General features: G+C 37.8%; 1 protein-coding gene across 1 annotated transcript in view; it reads left to right on the top strand.

Moving 5' to 3' along the window:
- LOC145685993 (E3 ubiquitin-protein ligase PHF7-like) overlaps nt 1–13,104 on the top strand; it is a 152,755-nt gene that overhangs the window by 67,543 nt on the left and 72,108 nt on the right. The window lies entirely within an intron of this gene.

The raw sequence follows: 13,104 nt of genomic DNA, 5'->3' as shown, positions 1-13,104 counted from the left end.
GTGCTAGGAATGTTATAAGGGGGCGTCTAATTCTACACAACTTGTAGATATGGTGGAATCACGAAATTGCGTTCAAGTGTGCAGATTACAGCGTATGTGAGGGGAAAATTCCGACATGTTGGAAAAGTCGCCATCTTCGATTCAAAATGGCGGCTCAAAAATTTGTAACCATGAAAATTGTAAGTTGTGCTCTTGGTAGGTAAGCCAGGTTTCGCTATGTTATTAAGGACGTAGTTCAGTTTAAGTGAAGAAACAAATCATTGGAGAAGTCACCATCTTGAATGCAAAATTGCCATATTTTTGAATTGCCTTCATTTGGACTCTTATGTGGTATATTGAGGAGAATAAAACAAACAAAATTCAACGTAGTAAGTTAGCTCCGCGGTAAAGTGTCTGCTTTCTGAGTAGCAGGTCTGGGTTCGATTCACCGCCGAACCTTGTTTTATCTTACGTTTTTTTTTCTTATCACGTTGCTTCGTTTTATCAAAATAGTTTCTGTTGGCATTGCGTGAACAAAATATTTTCGTTATTACAGACATGGACGAAAAGAATATATTTATACACTAACTGTTGATATCGTCTTGAAACTAGGCAGTTTGTTCGTGTGAAGCTTCGAGACGATACTCAACTATTTAGAAAGAAACATATGTAGCTTTAGAGATGGGGCAACACCAGTGTTTCTTTCAGAAACAATGTTCCTGAGGATCACAGTTAGTATTCCCAGGGGCACTGCTCATAGTTTTCTATTTATTATTCTATTATACACGTATTATTTGGTCTCCTGCGGGGGCACTCTAAGAGCCCCAAGGAGGCAGTGTACCCCCAAAAAATATTTTGGAAAAAACATTGAGCATCATTTGCACGATATAGTATAGAGACGAGACAAAAATACATTTTGTCTCGCGAGGATAGTGTGTGCTTCAAACCGGAAATAATTGCAAACAATCTCCCTTTTTATACTGGTCGTTTAGATAGATGCGTATACCAAGTTTGAAGTCTATACCACAACTGAAAAAGTATAAGATAATAACTTTTAAGGAAATACACACACACACACACATATATATATATATATATATATATATATATATATATATATATATATATATATATATATATATATATATATATATATATATATATATATATATATATATATATATATATACGCACCTTTTGACAATTTTCTCGTTGGCAGCGTATATAGTTATAATATACGGGATACGTGGAATAGTGCCTCTTTCGGTTCAGTAGTTTGTTTACAGGACCGGTTGGAGTGAAATGCGTTTTATAATAGACTCAACCTTTTAGGCAAACAATACATGCTATAAAAATAAACTTTCAAAGAAAGAAAAAGTGAGAAAAAGATTGTTAGGAATCGAACCCAGGTCTTCTGTCCAGTAGACTCACGTCAATCCCCTACACTACCGATTTCCTTAGATTTTCGACTTCGTTCTTACTGCTCACATAATACTGGTACGTTGCGGCCTGCATCTGTGGGGAATTATATACCTCTATAATCGGAAACACACTTAATTGTTTGCATACTTCCACAAAACATACAAACACCAAATTTTGCATACTTGTTCGACATGGGATGTGAGTAATGGGAAAATTCCGATATCACGAAAAAGGCGACATTTTCCATGGAAATGAAGTGTCGAAATTTTTCGTCGTTTCGAAATGCATGTTTTTAGAGTAGTTCCACACACCATAGAAACGTCATATTTTGTCAGGCAGTGAAGCTAGGAACATAGTTTATGATAGAAAAAAGAGCATTAAAATTCGTTTTCGTTTCGCGGCGCAAATCGAAAAAATGTGAAATTTGTAATGGCTGTATGTAGGACGTTGAAATTTCGAGGTGATGTTTATTCTGATGCGTAGTTTGCGAATCCGCCCTTAAACTTGAAAGAAATAGTCATGTTCGGTGTAAGATGGTGCTAGGAATGTTATAAGGGGGCGTCTAATTCTACACAACTTGTAGATATGGTGGAATCACGAAATTGCGTTCAAGTGTGTAGATTACAGCGTATGTGAGGGGAAAATTCCGACATGTTGGAAAAGTCGCCATCTTCGATTCAAAATGGCGGCTCAAAAATTTGTAACCATGAAAATTGTAAGTTGTGCTCTTGGTAGGTAAGCCAGGTTTCGCTATGTTATTAAGGACGTAGTTCAGTTTAAGTGAAGAAACAAATCATTGGAGAAGTGGCCATCTTGAATGCAAAATTGCCATATTTTTGAATTGCCTTCATTTGGCCTCTTATGTGCTATATTGGGGAGAATAAAACAAACAAAATTCAACGTAGTATGTTAGCTCCGCGGTAAAGTGTCTGCTTTCTGAGTAGCAGGTCTGGGTTCGATTCCACGCCGAACCTTGTTTTATCTTACGTTTTTTTTCTTATCACGTTGCTTCGTTTTATCAAAATAGTTTCTGTTGGCATTGCGTGAACAAAATATTTTCGTTATTACAGACATGGACGAAAAGAATATATTTATACACTAACTGTTGATATCGTCTTGAAACTAGGCAGTTTGTTCGTGTGAAGCTTCGAGACGATACTCAACTATTTAGAAAGAAACATATGTAGCTTTAGAGATGGGGCAACACCAGTGTTTCTTTCAGAAACAATGTTCCTGAGGATCACAGTTAGTATTCCCAGGGGCACTGCTCATAGTTTTCTATTTATTATTCTATTATACACGTATTATTTGGTCTCCTGCGGGGGCACTCTAAGAGCCCCAAGGAGGCAGTGTACCCCCAAAAAACATTTTGGAAAAAAACATTGAGCATCATTTGCACGATATAGTATAGAGACGAGACAAAAATACATTTTGTCTCGCGAGGATAGTGTGTGCTTCAAACCGGAAATAATTGCAAACAATCTCCCTTTTTATACTGGTCGTTTAGATAGATGCGTATACCAAGTTTGAAGTCTATACCACAACTGAAAAAGTATAAGATTATAACTTTTAAGGAAATACACACACACACAACCACACACACACACACACATATATATATATATATATATATATATATATACGCACCTTTTGACAATTTTCTCGTTGGCAGCGTATATAGTTATAATATACGGGATACGTGGAATAGTGCCTCTTTCGGTTCAGTAGTTTGTTTACAGGACCGGTTGGAGTGAAATGCGTTTTATAATAGACTCAACCTTTTAGGCAAACAATATATGCTATAAAAATAAACTTTCAAAGAGAGAAAAAGTGAGAAAAAGATTGTTAGGAATCGAACCCAGGTCTCCTGTCCAGTAGGCTCACGTCAATCCCCTACACTACCGATTTCCTTAGATTTTCGACTTCGTTCTTACTGCTCACATAATACTGGTACGTTGCGGCCTGCATCTGTGGGGAATTATATACCTCTATAATCGGAAACACACTTAATTGTTTGCATACTTCCACAAAACATACAAACACCAAATTTTGCATACTTGTTCGTCATGGGATGTGAGTAATGGGAAAATTCCGATATCACGAAAAAGGCGACATTTTCCATGGAAATGAAGTGTCGAAATTTTTCGTCGTTTCGAAATGCTGGTTTTTAGAGTAGTTCCACACACCATAGAAACGTCATATTTTGTCAGGCAGTGAAGCTAGGAACATAGTTTATGATAGAAAAAAGAGCATTAAAATTCGTTTTCGTTTCGCGGCGCAAATCGAAAAAATGTGAAATTTGTAATGGCTGTATGTAGGACGTTGAAATTTCGAGGTGATGTTTATTCTGATGCGTAGTTTGCGAATCCGCCCTTAAACTTGAAAGAAATAGTCATGTTCGGTGTAAGATGGTGCTAGGAATGTTATAAGGGGGCGTCTAATTCTACACAACTTGTAGATATGGTGGAATCACGAAATTGCGTTCAAGTGTGTAGATTACAGCGTATGTGAGGGGAAAATTCCGACATGTTGGAAAAGTCGCCATCTTCGATTCAAAATGGCGGCTCAAAAATTTGTAACCATGAAAATTGTAAGTTGTGCTCTTGGTAGGTAAGCCAGGTTTCGCTATGTTATTAAGGACGTAGTTCAGTTTAAGTGAAGAAACAAATCATTGGAGAAGTCGCCATCTTGAATGCAAAATTGCCATATTTTTGAATTGCCTTCATTTGGACTCTTATGTGGTATATTGAGGAGAATAAAACAAGCAAAATTCAACGTAGTAAGTTAGCTCCGCGGTAAAGTGTCTGCTTTCTGAGTAGCAGGTCTGGGTTCGATTCACCGCCGAACCTTGTTTTATCTTACGTTTTTTTTCTTATCACGTTGCTTCGTTTTATCAAAATAGTTTCTGTTGGCATTGCGTGAACAAAATATTTTCGTTATTACAGACATGGACGAAAAGAATATATTTATACACTAACTGTTGATATCGTCTTGAAACTAGGCAGTTTGTTCGTGTGAAGCTTCGAGACGATACTCAACTATTTAGAAAGAAACATATGTAGCTTTAGAGATGGGGCAACACCAGTGTTTCTTTCAGAAACAATGTTCCTGAGGATCACAGTTAGTATTCCCAGGGGCACTGCTCATAGTTTTCTATTTATTATTCTATTATACACGTATTATTTGGTCTCCTGCGGGGGCACTCTAAGAGCCCCAAGGAGGCAGTGTACCCCCAAAAAACATTTTGGAAAAAACATTGAGCATCATTTGCACGATATAGTATAGAGACGAGACAAAAATACATTTTGTCTCGCGAGGATAGTGTGTGCTTCAAACCGGAAATAATTGCAAACAATCTCCCTTTTTATACTGGTCGTTTAGATAGATGCGTATACCAAGTTTGAAGTCTATACCACAACTGAAAAAGTATAAGATAATAACTTTTAAGGAAATACACACACACACACACACACACACATATATATATATATATATATATATATATATATATATATATATATATATATATATATATATATACGCACCTTTTGACAATTTTCTCGTTGGCAGCGTATATAGTTATAATATACGGGATACGTGGAATAGTGCCTCTTTCGGTTCAGTAGTTTGTTTACAGGACCGGTTGGAGTGAAATGCGTTTTATAATAGACTCAACCTTTTAGGCAAACAATACATGCTATAAAAATAAACTTTCAAAGAAAGAAAAAGTGAGAAAAAGATTGTTAGGAATCGAACCCAGGTCTCCTGTCCAGTAGACTCACGTCAATCCCCTACACTACCGATTTCCTTAGATTTTCGACTTCGTTCTTACTGCTCACATAATACTGGTACGTTGCGGCCTGCATCTGTGGGGAATTATATACCTCTATAATCGGAAACACACTTAATTGTTTGCATACTTCCACAAAACATACAAACACCAAATTTTGCATACTTGTTCGACATGGGATGTGAGTAATGGGAAAATTCCGATATCACGAAAAAGGCGACATTTTCCATGTAAATGAAGTGTCGAAATTTTTCGTCGGTTTGAAATGCTGGTTTTTAGAGTAGTTCCGCACACCATAGAAACGTCATATTTTGTCAGGCAGTGAAGCTAGGAACATAGTTTATGATAGAAAAAAGAGCATTAAAATTCGTTTTCGTTTCGCGGCGCAAATCGAAAAAATGTGAAATTTGTAATGGCTGTATCTAGGAGGTAGAAATTTCGAGGTGATGTTTATTCTGATGCGTAGTTTGCGAATCCGCCCTTAAACTTGAAAAAAATAGTCATGTTCGGTGTAAGAAAGTGCTAGGAATATTATAAGGGGGCGTCTAATTCTACACAATTTGTAGATATGGTGGAATCACGAAATTGCGTTCAAGTGTGTAGAGTACAGCGCATGTGAGGGGAAAATTCCGACATGTTGGAAAAGTCGTCATCTTCGATTCAAAATGGCGGCTCAAAAATTTGTAACCATGAAAATTGTAAGTTGTGCTCTTGGTAGGTAAGCCAGGTTTCGCTATGTTATTAAGGACGTAGTTCAGTTTAAGTGAAGAAACAAATCATTGGAGAAGTCGCCATCTTGAATTCAAATTTGCCATATTTTTGAATTGCCTTCATTTGGCCTCTTATGTGGTATATTGAGGAGAATAGAACAAACAGAATTCAACGTAGTAAGTTAGCTCCGCGGTAAAGTGTCTGGTTTCTGAGTAGCAGGTCTGGGTTCGAATCCCCGCCGACCTTGTTTTATCTTGCGTTTTTTTTCTTATCACGTTGCTTTGTTTTATCAAAATAATTTCTGTTGGCATTGCGTGAACAAAATATTTTCGTTATTACAGACATAGACGGAAAGGATATATTTATACGCTAACTGTTGAGATGGTCTCGAAACTAGGCAGTATGTTCGTGTAAAGTTTCGAGACGATACTGAAGTATTTAAAATCAAACATATGTAGCATTGGAAATGGAGCATCACCAGTGTCTCTATCGGAAGCAATGTTCGGGGGGGGGGGAGTATTACCCCGGGGGCACTGCTGATAACATTCAATTTGTTATTGTATTATATACGTATTATTTTGATCTCGCCAGGGGCGCTCTGAGGAGGCGGTGTTCCCCAAAAAGAGTCTGAAAGAAACAATGGGCATCTTTTTCACGATATAGTTTCCATACAAGACAACAATACATTTTGTCTCGCGACAACAGTGTCTACTTCAAACCGGAAACGATTGCAAAGTATCTCTCTCCCCTTTTATGTCCCTCGTTAAGATACCTGCGTATACCAAATTTGGAGTGAATACCACAAATAGAAAGTATAAAATATTAATTTTAAGGAAATACACACACATACAGGGACGTACGCAGGGGGTGGTTCCTGGGGGTCCGGACCACCCCCGAAATTCCAACTTTTGTGTAAATGTAGTCTAATTTTTGGGACAAGTTTAGGAATTTCAATATAAAATACACAGATATTGAGTTTGGACCCCTCCCGAAATAAATTCCTGCGTACGCCACTGCACACATACGCTCATATACACACACACAAATGGGCCCCTCTTGAAAATTGTCTCGTCGGCAGCGTACATATTTATAATATATAAGATACGTGGGAAAGTGCCTCTTTCGATTTAATAGTTTTAGTTGCGGGTCTGGTTGGAATGAAATGCCGTATATGATAGAGTCAAGCTTATTTTCAATCACCTATGCTATAAAAATAAACTTTCAAAGAAAGAAAAAGTGAGAGAAAAACTTGTTGGGAATCGAACCCAGGTCTTTTGCACAGTAGGCTTACGTCGTTCCCCTACACTACTCAATTCGTTAGATTTTGGATTTCCTACTTACTGCTCACATAGTACTGGTACGTAGCTGGCCCGCGTCCGTGGAATTATATACCTCTATAATCGGAAACACACTTAATTGTTTGCATACTTCCACAAAACATACAAACACCAAATTTTGCATACTTGTTCGACATGGGATGTGAGTAATGGGAAAATTCCGATATCACGAAAAAGGCGACATTTTCCATGTAAATGAAGTGTCGAAATTTTTCGTCGGTTTGAAATGCTGGTTTTTAGAGTAGTTCCGCACACCATAGAAACGTCATATTTTGTCAGGCAGTGAAGCTAGGAACATAGTTTATGATAGAAAAAAGAGCATTAAAATTCGTTTTCGTTTCGCGGCGCAAATCGAAAAAATGTGAAATTTGTAATGGCTGTATCTAGGAGGTAGAAATTTCGAGGTGATGTTTATTCTGATGCGTAGTTTGCGAATCCGCCCTTAAACTTGAAAAAAATAGTCATGTTCGGTGTAAGAAAGTGCTAGGAATATTATAAGGGGGCGTCTAATTCTACACAATTTGTAGATATGGTGGAATCACGAAATTGCGTTCAAGTGTGTAGAGTACAGCGCATGTGAGGGGAAAATTCCGACATGTTGGAAAAGTCGTCATCTTCGATTCAAAATGGCGGCTCAAAAATTTGTAACCATGAAAATTGTAAGTTGTGCTCTTGGTAGGTAAGCCAGGTTTCGCTATGTTATTAAGGACGTAGTTCAGTTTAAGTGAAGAAACAAATCATTGGAGAAGTCGCCATCTTGAATTCAAATTTGCCATATTTTTGAATTGCCTTCATTTGGCCTCTTATGTGGTATATTGAGGAGAATAGAACAAACAGAATTCAACGTAGTAAGTTAGCTCCGCGGTAAAGTGTCTGGTTTCTGAGTAGCAGGTCTGGGTTCGAATCCCCGCCGACCTTGTTTTATCTTGCGTTTTTTTTCTTATCACGTTGCTTTGTTTTATCAAAATAATTTCTGTTGGCATTGCGTGAACAAAATATTTTCGTTATTACAGACATAGACGGAAAGGATATATTTATACGCTAACTGTTGAGATGGTCTCGAAACTAGGCAGTATGTTCGTGTAAAGTTTCGAGACGATACTGAAGTATTTAAAATCAAACATATGTAGCATTGGAAATGGAGCATCACCAGTGTCTCTATCGGAAGCAATGTTCGGGGGGGGGAGTATTACCCCGGGGGCACTGCTGATAACATTCAATTTGTTATTGTATTATATACGTATTATTTTGATCTCGCCAGGGGCGCTCTGAGGAGGCGGTGTTCCCCAAAAAGAGTCTGAAAGAAACAATGGGCATCTTTTTCACGATATAGTTTCCATACAAGACAACAATACATTTTGTCTCGCGACAACAGTGTCTACTTCAAACCGGAAACGATTGCAAAGTATCTCTCTCCCCTTTTATGTCCCTCGTTAAGATACCTGCGTATACCAAATTTGGAGTGAATACCACAAATAGAAAGTATAAAATATTAATTTTAAGGAAATACACACACATACAGGGACGTACGCAGGGGGTGGTTCCTGGGGGTCCGGACCACCCCCGAAATTCCAACTTTTGTGTAAATGTAGTCTAATTTTTGGGACAAGTTTAGGAATTTCAATATAAAATACACAGATATTGAGTTTGGACCCCTCCCGAAATAAATTCCTGCGTACGCCACTGCACACATACGCTCATATACACACACACAAATGGGCCCCTCTTGAAAATTGTCTCGTCGGCAGCGTACATATTTATAATATATAAGATACGTGGGAAAGTGCCTCTTTCGATTTAATAGTTTTAGTTGCGGGTCTGGTTGGAATGAAATGCCGTATATGATAGAGTCAAGCTTATTTTCAATCACCTATGCTATAAAAATAAACTTTCAAAGAAAGAAAAAGTGAGAGAAAAACTTGTTGGGAATCGAACCCAGGTCTTTTGCACAGTAGGCTTACGTCGTTCCCCTACACTACTCAATTCGTTAGATTTTGGATTTCCTACTTACTGCTCACATAGTACTGGTACGTAGCTGGCCCGCGTCCGTGGAATTACACCTCTAAAATCGGAATAGTTATCGTGTTATATATGTGTTTTTTACGATGATTAAGGAAATGATCTCTTGTTATTTGATTGTAATAAGAAATTTGAAAGACACGATTCTAGTACAATGTTTTACTACAGTGTAGAAAGTGGTGTTGTTTTAGTTGCTATAAACAATTTTTTTAAAAGCATCCAATAATATTAATATTTAAATTACCTAGTAAATAAACGTCTTCATTGAAAATATAAGAGTAAAGATACAGGAAGACTGTATTTAATTGTCCAGTATAAATAATCATTTCAACAAGTCCTGCTGCCCAATAATTACTTTTGTACCAAAGGACAGCATTGTAATACAGTGTACTACGTTACTGTGCAAAAACTGGTGTTCAATCAAATGTTATGAACTAATGTTTAAAAAGCCTTAACAAAATTCATATTTGTAAATTACGAAAAAATTTAGTCTTCATAAAAATGCAAGACGAGAGATACAGGTAGACTGCAAGAAATTGTCCAGTAAATATGAAATATTTCAAAAAGTCTTGCTGCAGGTAATATGTACTACTATGCCGAAGGGTTATTTTATAAGGTACTTTTCTATATTACAGTGCAAAATAGTGTTTTCTCAAATGATACCAACAAATGTTTAAAAAGCCTCCAACAATAATCATATTTGTAAATCACCTACAAATTGTAGTCTTCATTGAAAATACATGAATAAATATACAGGGAGACTGCAAAAATTTGTGCAGTATATATGAAACTTTTCAAGAAATCTTGCTGAGGTAATATGTACAACTATGCCCAAGGTTTCCATTATAATCCACTGTACTACATTATAGTACAAAAGTAGTGTTCACTCAAATGCTATGAAATAATTTAAACAATCTCCAACAATATTCATATTTGTAAATTATCTAGTAAACTGTAGTCTTCATTGTAAATACAAGAATAAATGTGCAGGAAGACTGAAATATTTTCCCACACTTATATCACAGATATGAATTACTTTTCCTGCTGGTAATATGTACAATTAACTACAAGGACACTATTATATTACATTGTACTAAATTACACTCCAAAACATAATATTAAAAAAATGCTACGAATAAATATTTGATAGGTTGCAAAAATCACATTTGTAAACAGTGAGTGATTTCGCAAAATGCAAGGTTTAATAGGTAGGCTATTGGAAGACAGTGTCCGCTGTATATGTTTCAGAAAATAAATTCTGTTATTGTCTCTAACATGTATAGGTGTGCGCAAAGTGCACATAATAAGCCATGCACATGATAGCCAGAGTAGAAGTAGTAATAGAGTTCTTTCTAATAAATTGTGTTTGGTTTTCAAAGTTACATGGAAGGAATAATACCGGTTGAATTGAAGTATGTTTTGGTAACAGCTGTCTGCTGTAAAGGGAAGTGAATTCCTGAAGGAATAGTTTTCTAGAACATGAGACCTCATGGCAAAGGCCTGACCGGGGGCCTGGGGGCGGAGCCCCCAGCGAGCTTTAGCGAGTTTTACTCTAATGTCGAATAAGTAATTTTGCTGTCGTCAGAATAACATTGGAACACGATGCGTTTTTTTTTTTTTTTTTTTTAACATCTCGAGAATGAATCCCCCTATCCCCTGCTTAGAAACTCTATGAATGAAGTACGGTACCGCGCAAGTTGCTATATGAAAGGATGGGCTGGTCGGTTTATCGCTTTGTGTAGGTAATTTACCCACTTTCTGCTGGGAGCATTTATTTATTTCTTATTTATACCATGTACGACACTTAACAAGTAATGCTGTTCAATTGCTACATGATGTATAATAAATGAATTAATGATAATATTTTGTATAGTTTTCTGTTTGTGCGATTACATTTTCCAGGGCCTGCGGTAAACTGAAAACCGGCTCAAAAGTGGCATCACTTTGGGGGGGAGTGCGCCATCAGCTTTGGAGGGGATGGGCACCCCTGATATCACCTACAAGGAGAATAGTGCTACCTATCGTACAATTACTTTCGATAAAATGAAAAAAATTATTCGTATAATGATAGATGTGAGTTTGGTTCAAAATATTTGGTCTAGGAATTAATTCGTGCGGGTGGACAAGAGATGGCGCAACGAACGGAGCGTCCCACAGTTCCGTGTATCCACACATGTGTTGCAAACCCCTGTCATCGCGTATCGTTCGTAGTATAGGTCAGTGGATTAAAGCGTCAACAACACCAGTTTGTAGTTAAGTGAACATGGCGCAATTTGTGCCTGATAAAGTGTTTTTGCGGGGTGTCCTGCTGCATTACTTTAACATGCAGAAAAGTGCGACTGAAAGTCATCGTATTTTGGTGGAAGTGTATGGTGACCATGCTCTAGCTGAGCGAACGTGTCAGAAGTGGTTTGCACGGTTTAGAAGTGGTGATTTCGGCTCGGCAGACCAAGAGCGAGCTGGACAGCCAAAAAAATTTCAAGACGAAGAATTGACAGCATTGCTCGAGCAGGATTCGTGTCAAACGCAGGAACAACTTGCAGCAGCATTAGGCGTTGATCAAACAACAGTCTCCAAACGCTTGAAAGCCATGGGAATGATTCAAAAGATGTCACATTGGGTTCCACATGAATTGAAAGACAGAAACGTTGAAAGACGAAAAACCATTTGCGAATTGCTGCTTCAACGACAGAGCAGAAAGGGGTTTCTGCATCGAATTATTACGGGTGATGAGAAGTGGATCCATTACGAGAACCCTAAACGAAAAAAGGCCTGGGTGAAACCAGGTGAACCAGGTCCATCACAACCAAAACGAGATATTCACTTTGCAAAGGTTATGCTGTGCATATGGTGGGATATGAAAGGTGTGGTGTACTATGAGCTGCTCCAACCGGGTGAAACTATGAATGGAGAACGTTATCGACGACAATTAATGCGTTTGAAGCAAGCTCTGGCCAGAACACGACCAGAATGGGAGAACAGACATGATAAACTTATTGTTCAACATGATAACGCTCGCCCACATGTCGCAAAACCGGTCAAAACCTATTTAGAAAATGTCGGATGGGAAGTTTTACCCCACCCGCCGTATTCACCAGACGTTGCTCCTTCGGACTACTACTTGTTCGATTGCATGAACAACGATTTGATTGGACAGCGGTTTACTTCTTCAGAAGATATCGAAACATGGGTCTCTGACTGGATCGCTTCCAAGGATGAGGACTTCTTTCGCCACGGAATCCGTACATTGCCTGACAGATGGGCGAAAGTGGTGGCTAGCGATGGACAATATTTTTCTTAAGGTATTTATGTATTTTGTGTTTGTACTACAGCTTCAATGTGTGCGTACCAACCGCACGAATTAATTCCTAGACCAAATACACAACACAGATATAAAGCGGTTTGTAATTAACCATAGTTTTCACTAGAATGCCTTCTGGGTTCTGGTCAGTAACAGTCACTTGACTCACTTCCAGGTTCTGTACTGCCAGCAACACCCCACCCCCCCTTGCTTTACCACTTGTATTATAGTCCCTATCTTTACGATACACTAGGTATCTGTTATCGAAATACTCTGCATCAAAATAATCACAAGACAACCAGGTCTCTGTTATTGCTACGATATCATAATTGTTCAATGAAATGTTGCTGGAAAACTCACATGCTTTGTTCCTAAATGATCTCGCATTCATATAATACATTAGAAAATTATCATTTTTTGCGTTATCTACAACACACTTGCTGTCATTATTACATAACATATCACTGCACTCACTTTGAGAAGTCTCACCTTGTTGAAGGTCATTCTCCCTTGTTTGTCAAGGGATGCTTCTTCCTCCAGGGCGT

Source organism: Thermobia domestica, chromosome 5, assembly GCF_964235325.1.
Source record: "Thermobia domestica chromosome 5, izTheDome1.hap1.1, whole genome shotgun sequence".
NCBI lineage: Eukaryota > Metazoa > Arthropoda > Insecta > Zygentoma > Lepismatidae > Thermobia > Thermobia domestica.
Note: the sequence above shows the minus strand (reverse complement) of the source record. Positions and strands in the feature narration are given on the sequence as shown.